This window comes from Malania oleifera, chromosome 4, assembly GCF_029873635.1.
Source record: "Malania oleifera isolate guangnan ecotype guangnan chromosome 4, ASM2987363v1, whole genome shotgun sequence".
NCBI lineage: Eukaryota > Viridiplantae > Streptophyta > Magnoliopsida > Santalales > Ximeniaceae > Malania > Malania oleifera.
In genome coordinates this window covers 45937402-45962408 of record NC_080420.1, presented here as the reverse complement: position 1 = coordinate 45962408, position 25007 = coordinate 45937402, and the positions used below count along the sequence as shown (strand labels likewise).

General features: G+C 37.6%; 1 protein-coding gene and 2 non-coding genes across 4 annotated transcripts in view; all 3 read right to left on the bottom strand.

Annotated features, from left to right (window-relative positions):
- Positions 1–10: 10 nt before the first annotated feature.
- The window catches only part of LOC131153256 (sulfhydryl oxidase 2-like), a 46994-nt gene continuing 21997 nt past the window's right edge, over positions 11–25007 (bottom strand). For both annotated transcript variants that reach the window (XR_009136199.1, XR_009136200.1), the window contains one exon: positions 11–209. The gene's annotated coding sequence lies outside the window, so the exon portion shown is untranslated. The remainder of the gene's footprint in view (positions 210–25007) is intronic.
- Positions 3922–4028, bottom strand: LOC131154641 (small nucleolar RNA R71). The gene has a single exon (XR_009136558.1). It is a non-coding gene; the product is annotated as a small nucleolar RNA R71 (small nucleolar RNA).
- LOC131154738 (small nucleolar RNA R71) lies at positions 16379–16484 on the bottom strand. The gene has a single exon (XR_009136648.1). It is a non-coding gene; the product is annotated as a small nucleolar RNA R71 (small nucleolar RNA).

Genomic DNA, 25007 nt, shown 5'->3' with positions numbered 1-25007 from the left:
TAAATGAAAATTACTAAAACATTCATAAATTATTAAAACTTAGAATATAAATTGTTCAAAATTCAAATACATACAAATATAAATTCAAATTCAAATATACAAATTAATTCTATTCAGATAACAAGAAATATAGGAAAAGTCAAAAGTTGCGCGTATCCGATCCGATTGTAGTGTTTGACATCATCGTAATGTTCTCATAGCCGCAAACCCTACAAAATAATAATTATACAAGAAATTAGCTAATATACAATGTTTGAACATATATATGTATATGCTATAATTAAAAATAATTTGATAGTAAAGTGATTGGACATTCAGACATAGCGTAAGGAAATGATATAATTGTAACTAACTAATTTTGATCAGTTGAAATTAACTTCACTCGATTTAGACCTCGTATGCTTGAATTGTAAGCTAAGTGCTTAAAATGAACTAAGTTTACTAAGTTTGTTTATATTCTAACTTTGCTTCTAAGTTGGAAAAAAGCTCCCAGAGAGGAGTTTTTAGGCACTGTAAGCTCTGGCATGTACAGGTCAATATGACGAACGTGTCAGGACTAATCTCATTCAATTTGGACCACGTATGCCCCAATTGGATACCTAGGTACTTAAAATGAACTAAGCTTACTATATTTGTATTCTAACTTTACTTTTAAGTGGGGAAAAAGCTCACAGGGAGGATTTTTTGGGCATCGTCATCTCTGGCATGTCCAGGTCAATGTGACGGACGTGTTGGGACTAACCCCATTCAGTTTGGACTTCGTATGCCCGAATTGGATACTTGGATGCTTAAAATGAACTAAGTTTACTACGTTCGCATCTAATCACATAATTTTGAATTAGGGAGGAGTTTTTTAGCATCGACAGCTTCAGCACGTCCAGCTCAATGTAACAAACGTATCAGGATAGATCCCACTCGATTTAGACCTCGTATGCTCGAATTGGACACTTGAGTGCTTAAAATGAACTAAATTTACTATATTTGTATTCTAATTTTACTTTTAAGTGGAGAAAAAGGGAGGAGTTTTTGGGTACCATCAGTTCCGGCACGTCCAGGTCAATGCGACAAGCGTGTTGGGACTAACCCCACTTTGTTTGGACATCAAATACCCGAACTGGACACCTGAATGCTTAAAATGAACTAAGTTCGTCTCTAAGTGTATAATTTTCAATTAAGAGGAGTTTTTGGGCACCGTCAGCTCAATGTGACAGACGTGTCGGGACTGACCATATTCAATTTGGACCTCGTATACTCGAATTGGACACCTGGGTGTTTAAGATGAACTAAGTTTATTATGTCTACATTCTAACTTTACTTTTAAGTTAGGAAAAAACTCTTAGGGAGGAGCTTTTGGGCACCGTCAGCTTTGACATGTCTAGGTCAATGTGACGGACATGTCAAGATTGATCCCACTCAATTTGGACCTCGTATGCCTGAATTGAACACCAGAGTATTTAAAATGAACTAAGTTTGCATCTAATTACACAACTTTCAATCAAAGAGGAGTTTTTGGGCACCGTCAACTCCAGCACGTCTAGCTCAATGTGACGGACGTTTCGGGAGTGACCCTACTCAATTTAGAACTCGTATACTCGAATTCGACACCTGGGTGCAAAACCGTGAGCTAAGGTTACTATGTTTGAATTCTAACTTTACTTCTAAGTGAGGAAAAAGCTTCCGTAGAGGAGTTTTTGGGCACCGTCAAATCTGGCACGTCCAGGTCAATGTGACAGACGTGTCGAGACTAACCACACTCGTTTTGCGAAAATGCGACATAAAGCTTGATAACATGTATATGAATATTCAACTTCTTGAATATATAGATTTATATAATATCTAGTTACATAGACCCAGGTGGGGAGAATCAACTAGTTGAGAACGCGTTCAAGTTTCAACTGTATTTCATAGCAAGATTTGCTAGGAAGATCATTGTGCGTGTTATGAACAAAAAATCCATGTAATACAACTACAAAAGTATAGAAAAAAATTGAGACATTGATCATTACCATAATATAGGTATAGATAACACATCCACAAGAACTTAGGATAATTAATCATTTGCTTGAACCAACTATGTAAACTTCTTCTATATAATGATAGCAAAACCTTTGGAAGGGTAAGACATTAAGACCAAAAAATGTAGACCTTAAAACTTAACATGGTATCAGAGCCTTCATTGCTAAAGTTCAACATCGTATCAGAGCCTGCTACTGCTTCTTTGCTATTTCACTATGGTTTTAGTTCAAAAACAGAGTCTTTTTTGCATCTTTCTATTCAGCCTTCATTGCTGAAAATTCTTAGAAGCAATTTCAGTTCTTTGCTTTTAGTAGTCATAGCCCCTAAAACCTTGGCCCCACTGCCTTAACTGTGTTCAACCTTCATTTCTGAAATTTATTTCCTACCAGCCTTCATTGTTGGTGGTTTCGAATGATCGACCTTATCTACCATGAGATCATTGTTCGTGTTCATCCTTCATTGCTGGTGGTCGCCAGCCTTCATTACTGATGGTTTCGAGTGATCGGCCTTAATTGCCATGACCAGCCTTCATTGCTGGTAGTTTCAAGTGATCAGCCTTAATTGCCAAGAGATCATTGTTCGTGAAAGATGTACAAGGTTGTAGAGACAACCGCTACAACATAAACGGAGGAGATTGTTCGATCCCAACAAATTGCAAAATATCCAGGCAGGGGTTAAGTGGTTTCAGAGTATTGTATCCAAGCTAGGAATGGAAAATACCCATTCGCCAACTTGAGAGAGAGGGGGGGGGGGGGCGTGGGAAAATATAGTTAATAATTTATATTATATGATGTTTATTTTATATTTATAGTGTAGCTGTAAATAATGCTGCAATTAGGCAGCATGCTGGCACTAAACATGTGCCTAAAATTCTAGCAGCATGTTCTAGAATTTCTGGTAGCATTTAGGTGCTGAAAATGTAGCACCAACTATGTAAACTTCTTCTATATAATGATGACAAACCCTATGGAAGGGTAAGACATTAAGACCAAAAAATGTAGACCCTAAAATTTAACATGGTATTAGAGCCTTCATAAAATAAACATCATATAATACAAATTACTAACCATATTTTCCCACATCTATGATGAAACTTAAAATCACCATGCTATGAAGCTTTTTGAAGATTAGTCAAAATCTCGACAACCATAACAAAGAGATAAAGGGAAATGGGATCCCTTTGCCTTGAACCCTTATATTCCCTGTTAGCACCATTTAGTGAGACAGTCCAATAAAGTGTGGCAACATAATCCTTCACCTAGTCAGCAAAATTAGAAGGCGCTGCACCTGGCGATGTAATTCTCCAAAATAAACATCCAAAAATTGTGAAGGATCTTGGTTCATTAAATTTGAACGAGTAGCCTCAAATTCAGGGCGCAATTTTATCAAAAATTGATCTCCCTTGCTTTGCTCATGAACAACAGAGATAGACGTGATAATAGTATAAAAATTTAGTATTTTCATACACTTCATAAGACTTCATTACACTTCCATTATATTAATACTCATACTTTTGGTCAAATTAGAAACTCATGTCACAACTTTAATGTGTAGTCCACGAAGGACTACTTGCACCCAACTTGTATAGCCACTCCCTCATGTATCATGTTTACCGCAAACACTCCACAACTAGATTTCAAACCGGGCATGATCCAACTCCTACCCACCTTTCATCGATTAGAAAGTGAAAGTCCATATGTACATGTTAGGGAATTTGAGGAGGTAGTGGCCACTTTTTATAGCCAACCCAATTCTATAGATTCTATTAGACTAAAATTTTTCCCATTCTCTCTAAAAGACATAGCAAAGAGTTGGTTATACTCTCTAAGACCGAGATCCATAGGTACATGGGCAAAAATGACTGAAGCTTTCTTTAATAAATATTTCCCGCACCATAAGACCAATAATTTGAAAAGATAGATCTCAACCTTTGCCCAAAAAGATAGTGAAACCCTATACCAAACATGGGAAATGTTTAAAGAATTGTTAAATTTGTGTCCACACCATGGGTATAAAAATTAGCGCCTAGTTAGCTGCTTTTATGAAGGACTCACAATTAGGGAGCACCAGTTTGTGGAGATAATGTGCAATGGAGAGTTTCTCCAAAAAGATCTTGATGAAGCAATTGAATTCTTGAATGACCTTGCTGAGAAAGCTCACACCTGGACAGGACCCAATGCTACTGATAACGCCAATAGGTCAAAACCTAGTGGTGTCTACCATCTACGAGAAGAAGACAACCTCATGGCCCAATTGAATCTTGTCACAAAGAAACTTGAAGCCTTGGAAAGCAGAGATAGTCGACCCATCCAAACAATCACTAGAGTGGAATCTCAAGTCACTTGCTTTGTCTGTGGAGAAGTGGACCACCCAGCTCAGGAATGTCCCACCTATGGAGAGATGCGAGGTATGTATGAAGAACAATGTAATGCACTTGGAATGTTTCAAAATCCATACTTTCCGTACTCCAACACTTAGAACCCTGGCTGGAGAAACTATCCCAATTTTAGTTGGAAGTCTAAATCCAATCAGCCTGCACCATCCAACCACAACAACTGGAAAGCTGAGGCACCATCACAATGATCTTATCCTCCACCTCAATATAATGCTCCACCTGCAAGATCTTCTTTAGAAGACACTTTACATGCATTTACGGAGGTGGAGAATAAGACGAACAAAAAATTTGAATATGTCCTTACACAAGTGGTGGAAGAGAACAAGGAGATAAAAAGTCAAATCACTAGACTAACTAGTTCTCTAACAATCCAAGAGCGAGGTAAATTTCCTTCTCACCCTCAGTCAAATCCAAAAGGGCGACATATGGAAGAAACTTCAACCAGATTGGAGCAGAATATTAAAGGGGTTAATGCCATTATGGCTCGAAGCGGCAAAACTTTAGATTGATCAACTCTGCCAAACGACAAAAGCACTACTCTTGGAGATGCCTCTCCACAAGATCCTGAGAAGAAGTTTTCGGTACAGATGCCATTTCCCCAAGCTCTTCGAACGGGAAAATTATCGAAAAATCAAGGTGAGATTCTTGAACACCTCAAACAAGTTAAAGTAAACCTGCCTTTGATACATGTGATCAAATAGGTACCAGCATATGCAAAGGTAATCAAGGATCTGTGCACCATGAAGAAAAAGCACCATGTCAAGAAGACGACATTCTTGATCGAGTAGATGAGCGCGGTGATTGAGCACAAAACTCTGCCAAAATACAAAGATCCAGGATGTCCCACAATCACCTGCCATATTGGGACAAACAAGTTTAACCAAGCTTTACTAGATCTGGGTGCAAGCGTCAACTTAATGCCTTACTCAGTGTACCTGCACCTGGGACTTAGAGAGATTAAGCCCACTTCTGTGGTATTGCAATTGGCCGATCGTTCCGTATGACGACCAAGGGGGATAGTGGAAGATGTTTTGCTCCAAGTTGATAAATTCTACTATCCCGTCGACTTTTTGGTCCTGGATACTCAATCAAGGGTTGACATAGATTCAAAAATCCTGTTGATCTTAGGAAGACCATTCTTGGCTACTGCAAATGCTTTGATCAACTGTAGGAATGACCTCATGAAGCTGTCATTTGGGAACATGACTCTTAAAGTTAATGTTTTCAATGTTGGAAAGCAACCACGAGACGAGGATGAGTTCTATCAAACCTACCTGATAGACACACTTGTTCAGGAGGAAGTACACTTGCATAAAGATTTTGAATCTTTAGATTACCTCCTCCATTACTCTAACTCTGATCCATTGCTATTTCCTGTAAATACTATTAATATTTCTGTTGATTTTGATGAAAAACAGGATAAGGGATTGAAATATTGGCAACCGCGCTTTGAAGAGTTGCCAAGTGATAGAGAAAAGTCGAAACCCTCGACCTTGGAAGCACCAAAAGTCGAACTTTCCCCACTACCCAAGGGTTTGAAGCATGCATTCTTAGGAACAGGTGATACCTTTCTTGTCATTATTTCTTTTGAACTTAGTGCTTAACAGGATGAAAAATTGATAAATTTGTTAAGAGAACACAAATCTACACTAGGTTGGGTCATAACTGACATTAAAGGTATTTCCTGTTTCCATAAGATCCATTTAGAGGAAGGAGCTCAACCCTGTAGAGACCCCCAAAGAAGACCTAATCCTACAATGAAAGAAGTTTAAGAAAGGAGTCTTAAAATTATTAGATGCGGGTATAATCTATCCAATATCTAATAGTCAATGGATGAGTCCAACACAGGTAGTTCCTAAGAAATCAGGGGTGACTGTGGTTGAAAACGAGGATGGAGTATCTATTCCAACTAGGGTAGTGACTAGGTGGCGAATGTGCATCAACTATAGAAAATTAAATTCTGCTACCCAGAAAGACCACTTTCCATTGCCTTTTATTGACCAAATCTTAGAACGAGTAGCTGGTCATCCCTTCTATTGCTTTCTTATGGATATTCAGGATATTATCAAATAGAGATAGCTATAGAAGATCAGGATAAGACCACTTTTACATGTCTTTTTCGTACTTTTGCTTTTCGTAGGATGTCATTTGGTTTATGTAATGCGTCTGTTACTTTTCAGCGTTGTATGAGAAGTATATTTTTTGATATGGTTGAAAAATGCACGAAAATTTTTATGGATGATTTGACTATTTTTGGTAATTCCTTTGACTCATGTATGCTTAACTTGAAAGTTGTTTTGAGTAGGTATGAAGAAAAAGGACTTGTGTTGAACTGGGAAAAATGTCATTTCATGGTGCCTTCAGGGATTGTCTTAAGGCACATTGTGTCTTAAAAAAAATAGAGGTTGCCAAGGCCAAAATCGAATTAATCTCTCTACTACCTTCTCTTAAGACGGTAAGAGATGTTCGATCATTTTTGGGACATGCTGGCTTCTACAGGAGGTTTATACAAATTTTCTCCACTATTTCACGACCATTGTGTCTTGTTGAAAGATGTAGAGTTCAACTGGACTTTAGAGTGCGAGGAAGCATTTTGAATGCTCGTTGGCAAACTCACCACTGCTCCTATCATACAATCACCGGATTGGACCTTTCCACTTCAAATTATGTGTGACGCTAGCAATTATGCTATTGAAGCTGTCCTAGGGCAACGAAGGAGGGGAAGCCCTTTGTTGTTTATTATGTTAGTCAAACCTTAAATAGTGCTCAAATAAATTATTCTACTACTGAAAAGGAACTACTAGCAGTTGTTTTTGCTTTAGAAAAATTTCATTCTTATTTGATTGGTTCACCTATTACTGTGTTTACTGACCATGCAGCCCTTAAGTACCTTCTGTCTAAGAAGGATGCTAAGACTCATTTGATTAGGTGGGTTTTACTTTTGCAGGAATTTGATCATACAATCAAGGATAAGGAAGGTGTGGAAAATGTCATTGCTGATTATTTATCTCGGCTAGAGTTCAATGACTCTACTGAAGAAGCACCCATTTGAGATGACTTCCCCGATGAACACTTTTTGCCATTAGCCAAATGTCATGGTATGCTCTCACATTGTCAACTACTTGGTTTTTGGTGAAATTCCATCCAACTGGAGTGCACAAGATAAACGTAAGTTCTTGGTCGAGATAAGAAATTTTTATTGGGATGATCCTTATTCATTTATGTATTACCCTGACCAAATCATGAGAAGATGCATTCCAAAAACTGAGGTAATGAGTGTCTTGAACTTTTGTCATTCAGAGGCTTGTGGTGGTCATTTCTCTATGAAAAAGACCGTTGCAAAAATTTTCCAGTGTGGTCTTTATTGGCCCACTTTGTTCAAAGATACTAATGTTTTTTATCGTTCTTGTGAAAAATGCTAGAAGTTGGGAGCACTAACCCGACGTCACATGATGCCCCTTAACCCTATTCTTGTCATTGAAATATTCGATTGTTGGGGTATTGATTTTATGGGTCTTTTTCCTTCTTCTCTTGACTATCTTTATATTCTTCTTGTTGTTGACTATGTGTCCAAATGGATCGAGGCCATGTCTCGTCGTACTAATGATAACACTGTTGTGATCAAATTTTTGAAAGAGAATGTATTGTCTAGGTATAGTACGCCACGTGTCATCATCATTGACCAAGGAGCACATTTTTGTAATCGTTCCTTTGAAGCTTTGATGCACAAGTATGGAGTTGTTCACAAGGTCTCCACCGCATATCATCCACAAACCAATGGACGAGCTGAGCTAGCAAATCATGAAGTCAAGTAGAATTTGGGAAAAAAAAAATGTTCAACCAAACCGGAAAGATTGGTCTTTACGCCTATCTGATGCATTATGGGCTTACCGCATTGCTTACAAGACTATTCTTGGAATGTCTCCGTATTGACTTGTCTATGGGAAAGCATGTAATCTACCTATTGAACTGGAGCATAAAGCTTATTGGGCTGTTAAAGCCTTTAACTTTGATATTGGTGCTGCAGGTCTTCGAAGGAAGTTACAATTGTTAGAAATAGAAGAGTTGAGGAACGATGCCTATGACAACTCTAGGATTTACAAAGATAAACTGAAAGTGGCTTATGATAAGCAGATCCTAAGGAAATATTTTGAGCTAAGGCAACGAGTGCATCTACATGATTCCCGTTTGCATCTCCATCTTGGAAAGTTGAGATCCCACTGGACCGGTCCATTTTTGGTGAAACAAGTATTTCCCAACGATGCTGTTAAAATTGAAGATCCAAAAGATGGGAAAATTTTCAAAGTTAATGGACAACAGTTGAAGCATTTTGTGGAGAGCGTAGACAAACATGAGGAGATCACTTTGGTAGCTCCTATCTACCTTAATTAATCAGGTTTTATCTTTCTATACTATAGTTTTTTTTTTTTTTCTTTTGTGTGTTTTTATTTTAGTTCCCCTGGTATCTCCTTGCATGCCTAGTTCTTATACAACATCATTGCTATATTTGGTGACAGTGAGGACATTATCAAATTTAGGTTAGGGGTGGTGGCATATTCATGCACGTCTGCACATTTGCACTTATGTTTTTGGTAATTGTTATGTAAACAAGTGTACATTGCAAGTTTGAACGGATTGACTTTGAATCTTAGCAGTTCTATTCATGTGTTTTGGTCAAAATATTCGGTTTTAGTCACATTTTCAATCTTGATTATTAGAGAATAACTTCTAAAAATTTTATTCGCACGTTGCTAAGTCATATGATAAGATGGATGTTCAATGTATATAGCTGAAAAAATTACCATGGTTAAGTTTATTTTCCTTTTAAACTCACACATCTTTGGTGAGTAAAGAAGATGAGAAAACAGCTTATGAACTTTCACTGTTTTGTTAGATTGCTTAATTGCTGTTAGGAATGTCCATACATGATACTTATCAGCCAAGGGATAATATTGGTTAAAATGAGGATTTGTTTTATTGATGAGCATAGATAACATGAATATTCTTTATCCATGAGAATATCATGGTAAGAATAGTTATTTTATTTTGTTAGTATTTGTTCTTCCAATGATAAAAAAAAAAAAAAAAGTTGTAAACATCTTCTTATCAAAGTTAGTTTATTCGTCTGTCCTTAAATGTAACCTTTTCTAGAGTGTTTGTCTGTTTTCCAACTCCATGAGTGAACATCTAACCCCGCAAATTAATATTTTTACCTATGAGGATATGGAGTTGAGACTTTTCCATGGTTAATTTTTCAAAGTTATATGTATTATGGTATGTGGTAAGAGGAGTTTGGGCCTAGTACACACACACACACACACACACATTTACAATTGGGATGTCATTTTTGAAGAAAATGAATCCTGAAAGTGAGACCAGGCTAAATCTTCCAAAAATACAGAATTAATGTTTGAAGGAGAAGAACCCACACAGAAAAGAGAAGTGGCTATTGAGTCACAAGTTCTCAAACTGCAAACACCTCCACACAGTTCACCATAGAGGAATGAATCTTCATCACCAATTGAGTGTAAAATCTTAGACATGAGGCCTAGAGGAGCTCATAATCTAGCTAATCTGTATGAAACTACAGAACCAATAGAAGAGTATGTTACACTATATTATTTATTATTGACTAGCGACCGAGCTTTGAGGAGGCTAACGAAGAAGACAAATGGGGAAAAGCGATGGATAAGGAGATTCAATCCATCAAGAAGAAAAGGGCTTGGGAGTTGACAAATCTTCCGAAGGGCTGCAAAAATATTAGTGTGAAATAGGTCTACAAAACCAAGAAAAAAGCTCAATGAGAAGTTCAGAGATACAAAGCAAGACTTGTCGTCAAGGATTACAAGCAGAAAGAAAGGATTGATTATAGAGAAATTTTTGCCCTGGTAGCTAAGCTTGAAACCATCAGATTACTAATTTCACTATTAGCACAAAATAGATGGAAGATTTACCAGTTGGACGTGAAATCAGCATTTCTGAGCGATTTTCTAGAAAAGAGATCTATATCGATCAACCACCTGAATATATAAAGAAGGGAAAAGAAGATAGAGTGTACAAGTTGAAGAAAACACTTTATGGTTTGATGTAGGCACCTTGTGCGTGGAACATGAGGATTGATGACTATTTACAGAAATTTAATCTTCAATATCCCCCCTTAAACTTAACTCTCCTAGCTTTTTCATTCCGAACATCGTCTTCAGTCTTGCAAAAATATCATGTCTGAGTAACTTCGTGAAAATATCAGCAATTTGATCATATGTTCTGCAAGATATCAGCTCCAATTCTTTCTTCTTGACATGCTCCCTGATAAAATGATACCGAGTATCAATATGTTTGCTTCTTTCATGATAAACTAGATTCTTTGCAAGTGCAATCGCTGATCGGTTGTCGATGTAGACTTCTGTTGGGTTATTTTAAAGAAATCTCAGATACTTCAGTACATTTCTGATCCATATACCATGGCAAACAGCTGAACAAGCAGCAACATACTCAGTTTTACATGATGATAACATTACGATAGGTTACTTCTTTGATGACCATGTAAACGTTGTATCCTCCATAAGGAATGTGAATCTAGTTATACTTTTTCTTTCATCAAGATCTCTTCCTTAATCGTTATCTGAATAGCCAATAAGTTTACAATCACCTCTTGATGAATAGAACATACCATCGGTGATGGTACCCTTGACATAACGGAGTATCATTTTCACTACATTCAAGTGCGACATGTCAAGAGTCTCTATGTACCTGCTGATAAGTTCAACTCTATAGAGTATGTCTGGTCTAATGTACGTCAAATACCTCAAACTTCTAACCAGACTCTTGAAATATGTGAGGTCAACATCTTCATGTTCATTCTTTCTCAACTCCAATCTCGTTTCAATCAGAGTTGTCACAGGGTTGCATTTGTCCATTTCAAACTTCTTCAGTACTTCTTTTGCATAGTGGCTCTGAGAGATGAAGATTCCCTTATCACTTTGCACGACTTCTATGCCAAGGAAATGAGCCATCTGGCCAATATCCGTCATTTCGAACTCTTTAACCATGCTCCTTTTGAAAGCGGCAAACATCTTTAGATTGTTACCAGTGAAAATTTGATCATCAACATATAGGTAGGCAATCAGCATGCTCTTGTATGTCTCCATCTTCATGTATAGTGCATGCTCGTAGGGACAATTCTCAAATTCATTCTTTTGGAAATAGTCATCAATCCTCATGTTTCATGCACAAGGTGCCTGTTTCAAGCCATAGAGTGTTTTGTTCAGTTTGCACACTCTATCTTCTTTTCTCTTCTTCATATATTAAGATGGTTGATCGATATAAATATCTTCTTCCAGAAAACAGTTCAAAAATGCTGATTTCACATTCAGCTGGTAAACTTTCCATCCATTTTGTGCTGATAGTGAAATTAGTAATCTGATGGTTTCAAGTTTGGCAACCGAGGCAAAGATTTTTCCATAATCAATCCCTTCTTTATGCTTGTAGCCCTTGGCAACAAGTTTTGCTTTGTATCTCTGAACTTCTCCTAAAGCGTTCTTCTTAGTCTTGTAGACCTATTTCACACCAATAGTTTTGCGGCCCTTCGGAAGATTCGTCAACTCCCAAGTCTTGTTCTTCTCGATGGATTGAATCCCCTCATCCATCGTTTTTCTCCATTTGTCTTCTTCGTTAGCCTTCTCAAAGCTAACCGAGTCGCTAGTCAACAATAGACAATATAGTATAACATACTCTTCTATTGGTTCTGTAATTTTAACAAATCAACTAGATTACGAGCTCCTCTAGGCCTCATGTCTGAGATTTCACGCTCAATTGGTGATGGAAATTCATTCTTCTGTGGTGAACCATGCGGAAGTGTCTGCAATTCGGGAACTTGTGACTCGATAGCCACTTCTCTTGTCTATGTGGGTTCTTCTCCTTCAAGCGTCAATTCTGCATCTTTGGAAGATTCAGCCTGGTCCCACTTCCATGATTCATTTTTTTCAAAAATGACATCCCGGTTGTAAATGACTTTCTTGTTAATGGGATTGTAGAGTCGATATCACATGGTGCTCTCACTGTATCCAACAAGGATATATTTCTCTTCTTTATCTTCCAACTTTGTCATTCTTGGTTTTGGGATCTTGGCGTAGGATATGGAGTCAAACACTCTAAGATGTCTCACATTGGGCTTGTGAGTACTCCAGGTTTCATGTTGCGTCTTTGTATCAAAACGCTTCGTAGGACACCTGTTAAGTAGATAAACTGCACAGGATACTGTTGTGCCCAAAAATTCTTGGGCACATTCTTATCCCTTAACATGCTATTTGCCATATTAAGGATCGTGCGGTTCTTCCTCTCAGCTACACCGTTCAACTGGGGAGTGTAGGTCGGTGTGAACTATTTTTGAATCCCTTATTGCTTAAGGAATTCCAAGAAAGCTTCGTCCTTATACTCTTCTCCTTGGTCTAATCGAAGTGACTTGATGCGATAGTCACTCTATTTCTCCACAAGGACTTTGAACTCTTTGAACTTGTCGAACACCTCTGACTTCTTTCAGGAAGTAGACTCAAGTCTTCCTACTATAATCATCAATGAAGGTGAGGAAGTATCAGTTCTATCCATTTGAAAACGGGCTTAATAGACCACACACGTCTGTGTGTACTAACTGGAGCGGCATGATAGATCTCCAGTCGGCTTGCTTTCTAAAGCTATTTCTGTGTTGCTTGTTCAGAACATAGCTTTCGCATATCACATTTGGGTGGTGGATGTTGGGTAAACCTTTCACCATCTTCTTGCTTCCCAACTGTTTCAAACTTTCAAAATTCAGATGTTTGTATCTGAGATGTCATAGCCAGTCTTTGTCTTTGATGATAGTGCTCAAACACCTTGGCATATCATGTTGAATAGCGAGCGAAAACATTCGATTCTTTGCCATTTGTACTCGAGTAACGAGCTTACCTTGAGCGTCTGTTATCACCATCTGCTTATTTCTAAGGCTAATTCATGGCTGGCACATAGTACACGTTGGAGGTAAAAGCATGGTCTCCATCCTTCCTCTTGACTATGACATTTCCCCTTCCTCGAACTGGGATTTTAGAGAGATCACCAAAAGATATCTCTCCCTGAATTTTATCATCAAGTTCATTAAATAGGTTCTTTCTATCAGTCTTATGATTGCTGGCTCCAGAGTTAAGGTACCAAACATTTTGGTCCTCGTGGGTTGAATTATGTGCCATCAGTATCAATGATTCTCCTTCGGCTTTCTTCTTTTCTGCTAAGTTAGCATTTTCATTTACTTCATGATTTTCGGGATTACCTCTACACTCATTGTTGTAATGTCTGTACTTATGGCAGTTGTAGCACTGAACGTTTCACTTGTCTATGTTCAGATGATTATTGTATCCCCCTCTTCTTCCTTGTCCTCTGTCTCGTGGGACATAGTTCCGCCTTCTCAGGATTCAAAATTTCCAAAATTTCTTCCACAAGATCCTCGGCCTCGTCCTCTTTCTCGCTATGACGTCCCCCCTTTGTCATATCTATCTGTAGTGAGGGACAACTTCGTTTGGAGGGCTTGCTCTAGTGTTTTATCTTCACTTCTTCTGTTGACTTTTTGCTCATAGGCTTGGAGTGAGTCCACAAGTTTTTCTACGAACATGGTTTTTAGATCTTTTGTTTCTTTCATGGTCACAGCTATATAATCAAATTTTAGATCCAAAGATCGCAAAATTTTCTTACAAATTATCTCGTCGTTGAGAATCTCTTCACAATTGATTTGATACTACCATAACTCGTGTATAATAATCAGTAATAGATTCAGTAGATTTAATTCTTAAAGATTCGAAATTACCTCGTAATGTTTGAAGACCAATCTTCTTCACTTTGTCTGCACTTGTGTGTGTTCGATGGAAAGATTCCCAAACTTCTTTAGACGTCTTAGCGGAGGCGATGATTTCAAACGTGACCTCATCAAGGCCTTGGTAGATTATGGACTTCGTCTTACAATCCTTCTTTCTATTGGCTCGCAAGATCGTTATTTAAGCGTCAGACATAGTTGTTTCATCTTCTTTTGATGGGGCTTCTCTGTACTCATCTTCAACGATGTTCATGACATCCTGAGAACCTACTAGGGCTCTCATTTGAATAGACCAATTGTCATAGTTCTTCCGTGTCAGCTTTGGAATAACAGCTTGTGTAGTACCGTTAGCCATCGAGTTTAATATATCAAAAAACATAGTGATAGAGATTGATTTTGGCAAATCTGATGCCACCAGGGTCTTCAGAAGGTCAAAAAAACCTTAGAAACTGGTTTTTGGTTGCAAAGAATTGGTTTAAAAATCACTGAACCGGTTAAAAGAAGTTTTAGACCGATTTTTTTTAAAACGATTTGACTTAATGGAGTTTAATGGCGTCAGTAACTACCGTTAGGGCCATGTGGCCACTTCTGGGTGTGCCGCATGTCGGCGATTGGACGCGGGTCCGTCAACCGAGTCGCGTCATGCTCGCGGGTCCAGATCCGAGTTGCTGGGTCGGGCTGCGGATTAGATTTTCGTGTATCCGGATCAGATCTCACAAGCTGGGCAAACAAGACGCGTGCAAGCGCGAGAGGGGTGTGGCGTCGGCGGTCGGTATCATCGCTGGCGCATGCGGTGCGTGTGGAGGGCTTTGTTTCATCTATCGGCGCCTAAGAGCGCGTGTGGGGGCTCCCAAACTCCGTTTGAAGCACGGTTTTCACCGCTGAACTCGTCTCGACACAAATTTCACAATAATATGCTCAATTTTGGATTTTGAGCAACTTCAAATTTGGGAGAAATTTTGAATTTCTCCTTGTTCGCTTATGTTTGGCGAATTTCAACAAATCTAAGCGCTCTGATACCACTGATGGGTGGAGGGGACTCACTCAATCACTCGTTGTGATTAAAACTTAATGAGGATTGCACACAAATACACTCAATTGATTTCAATAAATAATCCGAAACAAAATACAAAGGAATTCTCAATACAAATCTCTCACTCACTAGTTATTCACCATCTCTACACCACATTTTACATTACACACACATCTATTTATGGCAAAGCATCTAACGATAAGTGAATATCAACAATGGTGGGCTAGTTGGTGAAGTTGTCAAATTTTTGCTGCTACCGTCCCGTTTTTTTTTTTTTCCTTCCTTTTTCTTTTCTTTTAATGGAAGGCTGAGCCTCTTACTTTTACTTGTAATTTCTCACGTCTCTTATTTTTCCATTATTAATATTAATTTTATGGACAGCTAAGCCACCTATTTCTTATTATTATTATTATTTTGTGTGGTTGGTTGAGCCGTCTTTAATTATTTTTCTTTTCTCTTCTATGGATGGCTATGCCTCCTAGTTTCATTTTATTCTCTTGTTAAAGTTCTTTCTAATAGATTTTTTTTTTTTTTTTATAGTTTATGTTCTAAAAAAAAAAAAAATAAGTTTCCTTTGTTTTGGGTGTATGTTTTGGCAGAGAATCGAGCGTGGAAGACTTGTCAGAAGAGTTGAAATCGAGCAACAACCAAGCCCCACTACTAGTGAGACCTCATCTGATTCTTGGTCAAGCATAAAATTGTCTGACAAACCTACTACCATGAATGAACTTGAGCCTAATCCTGCAAGGTCCTTGAAGGACTGCTTGCACCCAACCCGTATAGCCACTCCATCATGTATCATGTTTCCCGCAAACACTCCACAACTAGATTTCAAACCAGGCATGATCCAACTCCTACCCACCTTTCATGGATTAGAAAGTGAAAATCCATATGTACATGTTAGGGAACTTGAGGAGGTAGTGGCCACTTTTTATAGCCAACCCAATGCCATAGATTCTATTACACTAAAATTTTTCCCATTCTCTTTAAAAGACATAGCAAAGAGTTGGTTATACTCTTTGAGACCGAGATCCATAGGTACATGGGCAAAATGACTGAAGCTTTCTTTAATAAATATTTCCCGCACCAAAAGACCAATAATTTGAAAAGACAAATCTCAACCTTTGCCCAAAAAGATAGTGAAACCTTATACCAAGCATGGGAAAGGTTTAAAGAATTGTTAAATTTGTGCCCACACCATAGGTATAAGAATTGACGCCTAGTTTGCTGCTTTTATGAAGGACTCACAATTAGGGAGCACCAGTTCGTGGAGATAATGTGAAATGGAGAGTTTCTCCAAAAAGATCTTGATGAAGCAATTGAATTCTTGAATGACCTTGCTAAGAAAGCTCACACCTGGACAGGACCTAGTGCTACTGATAACGCCAATAGGTCAAAACCTAGTGGTGTCTACCATCTACGAGAAGAAGTCCACCTCAAGGCCCAATTGAATCTTGTCACAAAGAAACTTGAAGCCTTGGAAAGCAGAGATAGTCGGCCCATCCAAACAGTCGCTAGAGTGGAATCTCAAGTCACTTGCTTTGTCTGTGGAGAAGTGGACCACCCAGCTCAGGAATGTCCCACCTATGGAGAGGTGCGAGGTATGTATGAAGAACAATGTAATGCACTTGGAATGTTTCAAAAGCCATACTTTCTGTACTCCAACACTTACAACCCTGGCTGGAGAAACTATCCCAATTTTAGTTGGAAGTCTGAATCCAATCAGCCTGCACCATCCAACCACAACAACTGGAAAGCTGAGGCACCATCACAATGATCTCATCCTCCACCTCAATATAATGCTCCACCTGCAAGATCTTCTTTAGAAGACACTTTACATGCATTTACGGAGGTGTAGAATAAGACGAACAAAAAATTTGAATCTGTCCTTACACAGGTGGTGGAAGAGAACAAGGAGATAAAAAGTCAAATCACTAGATTAACTAGTTCTCTGACAATCCAAGAGCGAGGTAAATTTCCTTCGCACCCTCAGTCAAATCCAAAAGGGCAACATATGGTAGAAACTTCAACCAAAGAGGAGCAAAATATTAATGGGGTTAATGCCATTATGACTCAAAGCGGCAAAACTTTAGATGGATCAACTCTGCCATGCAACAAAAGCACTACTCCTGGAGATGGCTCTCCACAAGAGCCTAAGAAGAAGTTTCCGGTACAGGTGTTATTTCCCTAAGTTCTTCAAACGAGAAAATTATTGGAAAATCAAGGTGAGATTCTTGAACACCTCACACAAAATTCTGACCATTCTTCTCCTAAAATTGTTGTAGAACTTCTCTCTCAAGTTTGTGAGATGAATTGTAAGTTAAGCTAGAGTTCTTAATAAGGCCAAAGATGAACCTCTATGTGTAGTATTTATACTTCTCTACTTTGATTCAAATTGGAGTTTAATAAACGTAACATTTTTTATTATGTATGAAGCGTTTTATCATTTTCAGTTTCAATTAAACCAAAGATTATAGTTTTCATGTTCGTATAAATTCAGTCATGCTTTCTTTATGCGATTTCTTTTTAATCATAGTTTTATTTTATAAGTTGATCTTTTACTGCAATATTGTCAGTAGATATATTGTCGATTTTGGATAACTTATAAGATAACATCTTCTTGTTCTCAAGGAAAAAGTGTTTAATGCATATCAAATACATTTTCTTATCATTTGTTCTTCAAAGAAATACTTTCCGATTAAAGGTTTGACATGTGAAACTTTTTTAGTTGAGTTATAAAATTGAATCAAAGTAGGAAATAGATTTACGAAGCATAGAAGGGATTCTCAACGCCTTGTTATCCTTAATACTTGATTATCTTCAACCTATTTTGTTGTAAGCGCTTCCTCGTGGTATTGACTGGAGATGGCTAACAGCCCACCTCTATTAAATTTGGGCTGGAGTCGACAGCAACCTCACCAACTCTAGCTCACCATTGTTGATTATAATCTCCACCTACTGTCCATCCAATGCTATATATAGATGTGTGCATGTAATGTAAAATATGGTGTAGAAAGGGTGAATAACCAGTGAGAAGAGAGAAGTTGTTTGTATTTTAATTTTTTAGATTGAAATCAATTAAGTGTTTATTGTGCAAATTGAGTGTTATCCTCACTAAGTTTCAATCACAACCTGTGATTTAGTGAGTCCCTTCCACCCATTCGTGGTATCAAAGCTTCAGGTTTGCCAAAATTTGCCAAACAGAGGCGAACAGAAGGGAAATTCGATTTTTTTCCCACATTTGAAGTTACTCTAAATCAAAAATTGAGCACACTATTGTGAAATTCACATCGAGAAGAGTCCAAAGGTGGAAACCACGTCTCAAACGGAGTCCCAGAGCCTCTACACGCGCCGAGAGATGAAAGAGCGTCCTCTACAAGCGTAGGCGAGGATACTAACCGCCGACATCACGCCCCCTCACGCGCCCGCATGCGTCTTTTTCGCCCGGCTGGTGAGATTCGACCCGGACACACGAACACCCGATTTGCGACCCAACCCAGCAACCCGAACAAGTGACCCAAATACGACTCGACCCGACCCGATAGACCGACTCGTGTCCAGTCGTCGACACGCAGCAGGCCCAGAAAATGCCATGTGGCTCTAGCGGTGTTCATTGACGCCGTATTTTGGCTGTTAAGTCAAACCAGTTCAGAAATTTTTTTTTTTAGCCAGTTCAGTGTCATTTTGACAAGTTCTTTGCAACACAAAACCGGTTCCTAAGATTTTTCGACCTTCTGAAGACGCTGGTGGCATCAAATTTTTAAAAATCAATCTCTATCACTCTATATTTTTTTATATATTAAATCTAATGGCCAACGGTAATACACAAGATGTTATTCCAAAGCTGACACGGGAGAACTATGACAATTGGCCTATTCAAATGAGAACCGTACTAGGTGCTCAGGATGTCATGGGCATCATTGAAGATGGGTATAGAGAAGCCCCATCAAAAGAAGATGAAATAACTATGTCTGACGCTCAAATAACGATCTTGCGAGTCGATAGAAAGAAGGATTGCAAGGCAAAGTCCATAATCTACCAAGGCCTTAATGAGGTCACGTTTGAAATCATCACCTCCGCCAAGACGTCTAAAGAAGTTTGGAAATCTCTCCATCGAACACACAAAGGTGCAGACAAAGTGAAAAAGATTGGTCTTTAAACATTACGAGATAATTTCGAATCTTTAAGAATGAAATCTACTGAATCTATTGTTGATTACTATACACGAGTTATGGTAATATCAAATCAATTGAGAAGAAATGGAGAGACTCTCAACGACGAGATAATTTGTGATAAAATTTTACGTTCTTTGGATCCAAAATTTAATTATATAGTTGTGACCATTAAAGAAACAAAAGATCTAGAAACCATGTTCGTAGAAAAACTTATGGACTCACTCCAAGCCCATGAGCAAAAAGTCAACAGAAGGAGTGAAGATAAAACACTAGAGCAAGCCCTCCAAACGAAGTTGTCCCTCACTACAGATAGATATGACAAAGGGGGGACATCATAGCGAGGAAGAGGACGAGGCTTAGGATCTTGTGGAAGAAATTTTGAAAATTTTGAATTCAGAGAAGGGGGCAGAGGCGGAAGAAGTCCCTCTAGAAAAGGATGCAATCAACAGAACTATGTCCCTCGAGACAGAGGACAAGGAAGAAGAGGGGGATACAATAATCATCCGAATATAGACAAGAGAAACGTTCAGTGCTACAACTACCACAAGTATGGACAGTACAACAATGAGTGCAGAGGTAGTCCCTAAAATCATGAAGTAAATTAAAATGCTAACTTAACAGAAAAGGAGAAAGCCAAAGGAGAATCGTTGATGTTGATGGCACACAATTCAACCCACCAGGGTCAAAATGTTTGGTACCTTAACTCTGGAGTCAACAATCACAAGACTGGTAGAAAGAACCTATTTAATGAACTTGATGAGAAAGTTTTGGAAGAGATATCATTTGATGATCAAGTCCCAGTTCAAGGAATAGAAAATGTCCTAATCAAGATGAAGGATGGAGACCATGTTTTTATTTCCAACATGTACTATGTGCCAGCCATGAAGACTAATATACTTAGTCTCAGACAGTTTGTAGAGAAAAGCTACCGAATTAGCCTTAAAGATAAGCAGATGGTGATATTAGACGCTCGAGATAAGCTCGTTACTCGAGTACAAATAGCAAAAAATCGAATGTTTCCGCTCGTCATTCAACATGATATGTCAAGGTGTTTGAGCGCTATCATCAAAAACAAAGACAGACTATGACATCTCAGGTACGAATATCTGAATTTTGAAAGTTTGAAATAGTTGAGAAGCAAGAAGATGGTGAAAGGCTTACCCAACATCCATCGCCCGAATATGATATGTAAAAACTATGTTCTAAGCAAGCAACACGAAAACAGCTTTAGAAAATACATCGACTGGAGATCTACCATAACGCTCCAGCTAGTACACACAGACGTGTGTGGTCCATTGAGCTCGTTTTCAAATGGACAGAACTAATACTTCCTCACCTTCATTGACGATTACAGTAGGAAGACTTGAGTCTACTTCCTCAAAAAGAAGTCAGATGTGTTCGACAAGTTCAAAGAGTTCAAAGCCCTTGTGGAAAAACAGAGTGGCTATCACATCAAGCCATTCCGATCAGACCAAGGAGGAGAGTATAAGGACGAAACTTTCCTAGAATTCCTTAGGCAAAGGAATTCAAAAATAGTTCACACCGACCTACACTCCCCAGTTGAACGGTGTAACTAAAAGGAAGAACCACACAATCCTTAACATGACCAAGAGAAATGTTAAATGATAAGAATGTGCCCAAGAGTTTTTGAGCACGGCAGTATCATGTGCAATTTATCTGCTTAATAGGTGTCCTATGAAGCGTCTTGATACAAAGACGCCACATGAAACCTAGAGTACTCACAAGCCCAATGTGAGTCATCTTAGAGTGTTTGGCTCCATAGCCTACGCCAAAATCCCAAAGACAAGAAGGACAAAGTTGAAAAATAAAGAAGAGAAATATATCATTGTTGGATATAGTGACAACACCATGTGATATCGACTCTACAATCCCATCAATAAGAAAGTTATTCATAGTCGGGATGTCATTTTTGAAGAAAATGAATCCGAGAAGTGGGACAAACTGAATCTTCCAAAGATGCGGAATTGAAGTTTGAAGGAGAAGAACCCACATAGACAAGAGAAGTGGTTATCGAGTCACAAGTTCCCGAACTGCAAATACCTCCACACGGTTCACCACAGAGGAATGAATCTCCATCATTAATTGAGTGTGAAATCTCAAACATGAGGCCTAGAGGAGCTCGTAATCTAGTTGATCTGTATAAAACTATAGAACCAATAAAAGAGTATGTTACACTATATTATTTATTGTTAACTAGCGATCCCGTTAGCTTTGAGAAGGCTAACGGAGAAGACAAATGGAGAAAAGCAATGGATGAGGAGATTCAATCCATCGAGAAGAACAAGACTAGGGAGCTGACGAATCTCTCGAAGGGCCGCAAAACTATTGGTGTGAAATGGGTCTACAAGAGGAAGAAGAACGCTCTAAGAGAAGTTCAAAGATACAAAACAATACTTGTCGCCAAGTACTTCAAGCAAAAAGAAGGGATTGATTATGGAGAAATCTTTACCCCAGTTGCCAGGCTTGAAACCATCAGATTACTAATTTCACTATCAGCACAAAATGGATGAAAAATTTACCTGTTGGACGTGAAATCAGCATTTCTGAACGATTTTCTAGAAGAAGATATTTATATCGATCAACTATCTGGATATGTGAACAAGGGAAAAGAAGATGGAGTGTACAAATTGAACAAAGCACTCTATGGCTTGAAATAGGCACCTCGTGCGTGGAACATGTGGATTGATGGCTATTTCCAGAGAATGAATTTGAGAAGTGTCCCTACGAGCATGCGCTATACGTGAAGATGGAGACAAAAGAAAGCATGCTGAATGTCTGCCTATATGTTGATGATCTAATTTTCACTGGCAACAATCTAGAGATATTTGCCGCTTTCAAGATGAGCATTGTCAAAGAGTTCGAAATGACAAATATTGGCCAGAGGGCTCATTTCCTTGGCATAGAAGTCATGTAAAGTGAGAAGAGAATCTTCATCTCTCAGAACCACTATGCAAAAGAAGTACTGAAGAAGTTTGGGATGGACAAATGCAATCATGTGACAACTCCGGTTGAAACGAGATTGGAGTTGAGAAAGAATGAACATAGAGATGTTGACCCCACATATTTCAAGAGTTTGGTTAAAAGTTTGAGGTATTTAACGTGCACTAGACTAGACATACTCTATAGAGTTGGACTTATCAGCATGTACATGGAGACTCTTGACATGTCCCACCTAAATACAGTGAAAAGGATACTCCGTTATGTTAAGGGTATCATCACCGATGGTATGTTCTATTCATCAAAGGTGATTGTAAACTTATCGACAATTCAGATAACAATTGAGGAAGAGATCTTCATGAAAGAAAAAGTACGACTAGATTCACATTTTTCATAGGAGATACAATGTTTACGTGGTCATCAAAGAAGCAACCTATCATAACATTGTCATCATGTGAAGTTGAATATGTTGCTACTAACTCAGCTGTTTGTCATCGTATATGAATCAAGAATGTACTGAAGTATCTTAGATTTCTTCAAAATAACGCCACAAAAGTCTACATAGAAAACAGATCAGCGATTACAATTGCAAAGAATCCAGTTTACCATGAAAAAAGCAAACATATTGATACTCATTATAATTTTATCAAAGAGCATGTCAAGAACAAAAAAGTAGAGCTAATATCTTGCAGAACGTATGATCAATTGTTGACATTTTCACGAAACCACTCAGGCATGATATTTTTGCAAGACTGAAGACAATATTCAGAATGACAAAACAAGGAGAGTCAAGTTTAAAGGGGGGATGTTGAAAATTAAACTTGACTGGAGATGACTGACAGCCCACTTTTGCTGAATTTGGGCTAGAGTCAACAGCAACCTCACCAAAATCTCACCAACTTCAGCCACCAATGTTGATTATATTACTCTAGTCTTGCTATAAATAGATGTGTGTGTGTGTGTGTGTGTAACATAATATGTGGTGTAGAGAAAGACATTAACCAGTGAGAATGAGTGTTTGTGTATTTTGAATTCCTCTGTAATTTTTCAAATTGAAATCAATTGAGTGTTTCTTGTGCAAATTAAGGGTTCTCCTATTACATAGCAAATAAAAACATTAGTTACAAGGCTAAAAATCAGCAATTACAGCCATCTAGGAGACTAATAAAGACAATTACAAGCAGCTTATTAATTACAGAATATCAACTACAATCAGCCTACTAATCACAGAATATCTACAACAATAATATAAAATCATGTCATAATTAAAAACTAATTATGACATCTGACCGACACTATTTACCTGAAAAAAAAAAATCATTTTCTATTTTAGTTCTGCAAAGAACTACAAAAAAGTTAGTTAATTTTTTAGTTTACAAAATTTGCATAAAATAAATGAACAATAAAAAGTTTTGGCACTCTTTTCTTGTGCAAATATTTTTTTTTTCCTATTTAAAATTTTTTAAATAATTACAAAAAACGTGAAATTTAATGAGTCATTTTTCCTTCATTTTTTGAAACCTTCATACTCTTGCCCCCTTTTTCCTTTTTCCTTTGAACAGTGACATTTGGAAGGCTAAGGTTCCTTTTTAAGATCTATACAATTCTTAATTAACAATAAGAAATGTTAACATACACTTATTTAATGTCAAATTTTTTTGAAGTTTAGATTCTAAATTCCAAATATAGATTTGAAAGATAATATGAAATTTAATGAGTTTTATTTAAATGTACACCTTCAAACTCAAAACTTTGAATTCATGTATTTTACACAAATAACATATAAACGAATTTTATTGTAAGATTACTTTACAAATGATATAATATCATTAAATTAAAATAAATCAATTTTTAGTTCATTGAACAAATTACTAAATTTCATGTTGACTTTAAGATTCACACTTTTTAGAATTAAACAATTTTTTAAATAATAATAATAAAAAAAATTATGATAATAAAATATAATAATAAAAAGTATAGACATAGATATTGTTGAAAAATTTAAGAGTAGGGTGTATTGTAAATTATAATATTGAACGAGATTAGAAACACGCGTGATGCATGCATGATGCAATTGATTTTGTGTGATAGCTGTTAGCAAATCCTTGGAGGATTCCATCATCTCCGCCATTTGTAATTCTCTCTCGTTTTCACTAATGAATTTCTCCTCTTAAAAAAAAAACCAACTAAACTAAACTGAACATTTTATCGCTAGAGAATGTGTGACTATAGTAACCCACACAAGCAACACATTAGCACTCACTAAATTAGCAAGTGCATTTAAAAATCACATGGCATCACTCTAAAAGAATTAATTTTGAGAATTTTTGTGTTTTCCTTCAATGTCCCCAGAACAACAGATCAATTCTTTTTTCTTTTTTTTTTCTTAATCTCTTATTAGAACCTGTTAAGCAACTACTTAAAGCTATTAGATTGTGAGCCAAGAATTTATATCAAGCCATAAAAGTTGCCTGCTTGCGCAGCCCAAATGCATGTGGAGAGATTAACAAACAACAAATAACACCCATTGTGAAGAAGAAGAAATTTTTCGACAAACAAATAATAAATGCAAGCAACAAGAATAAAACCCAACAC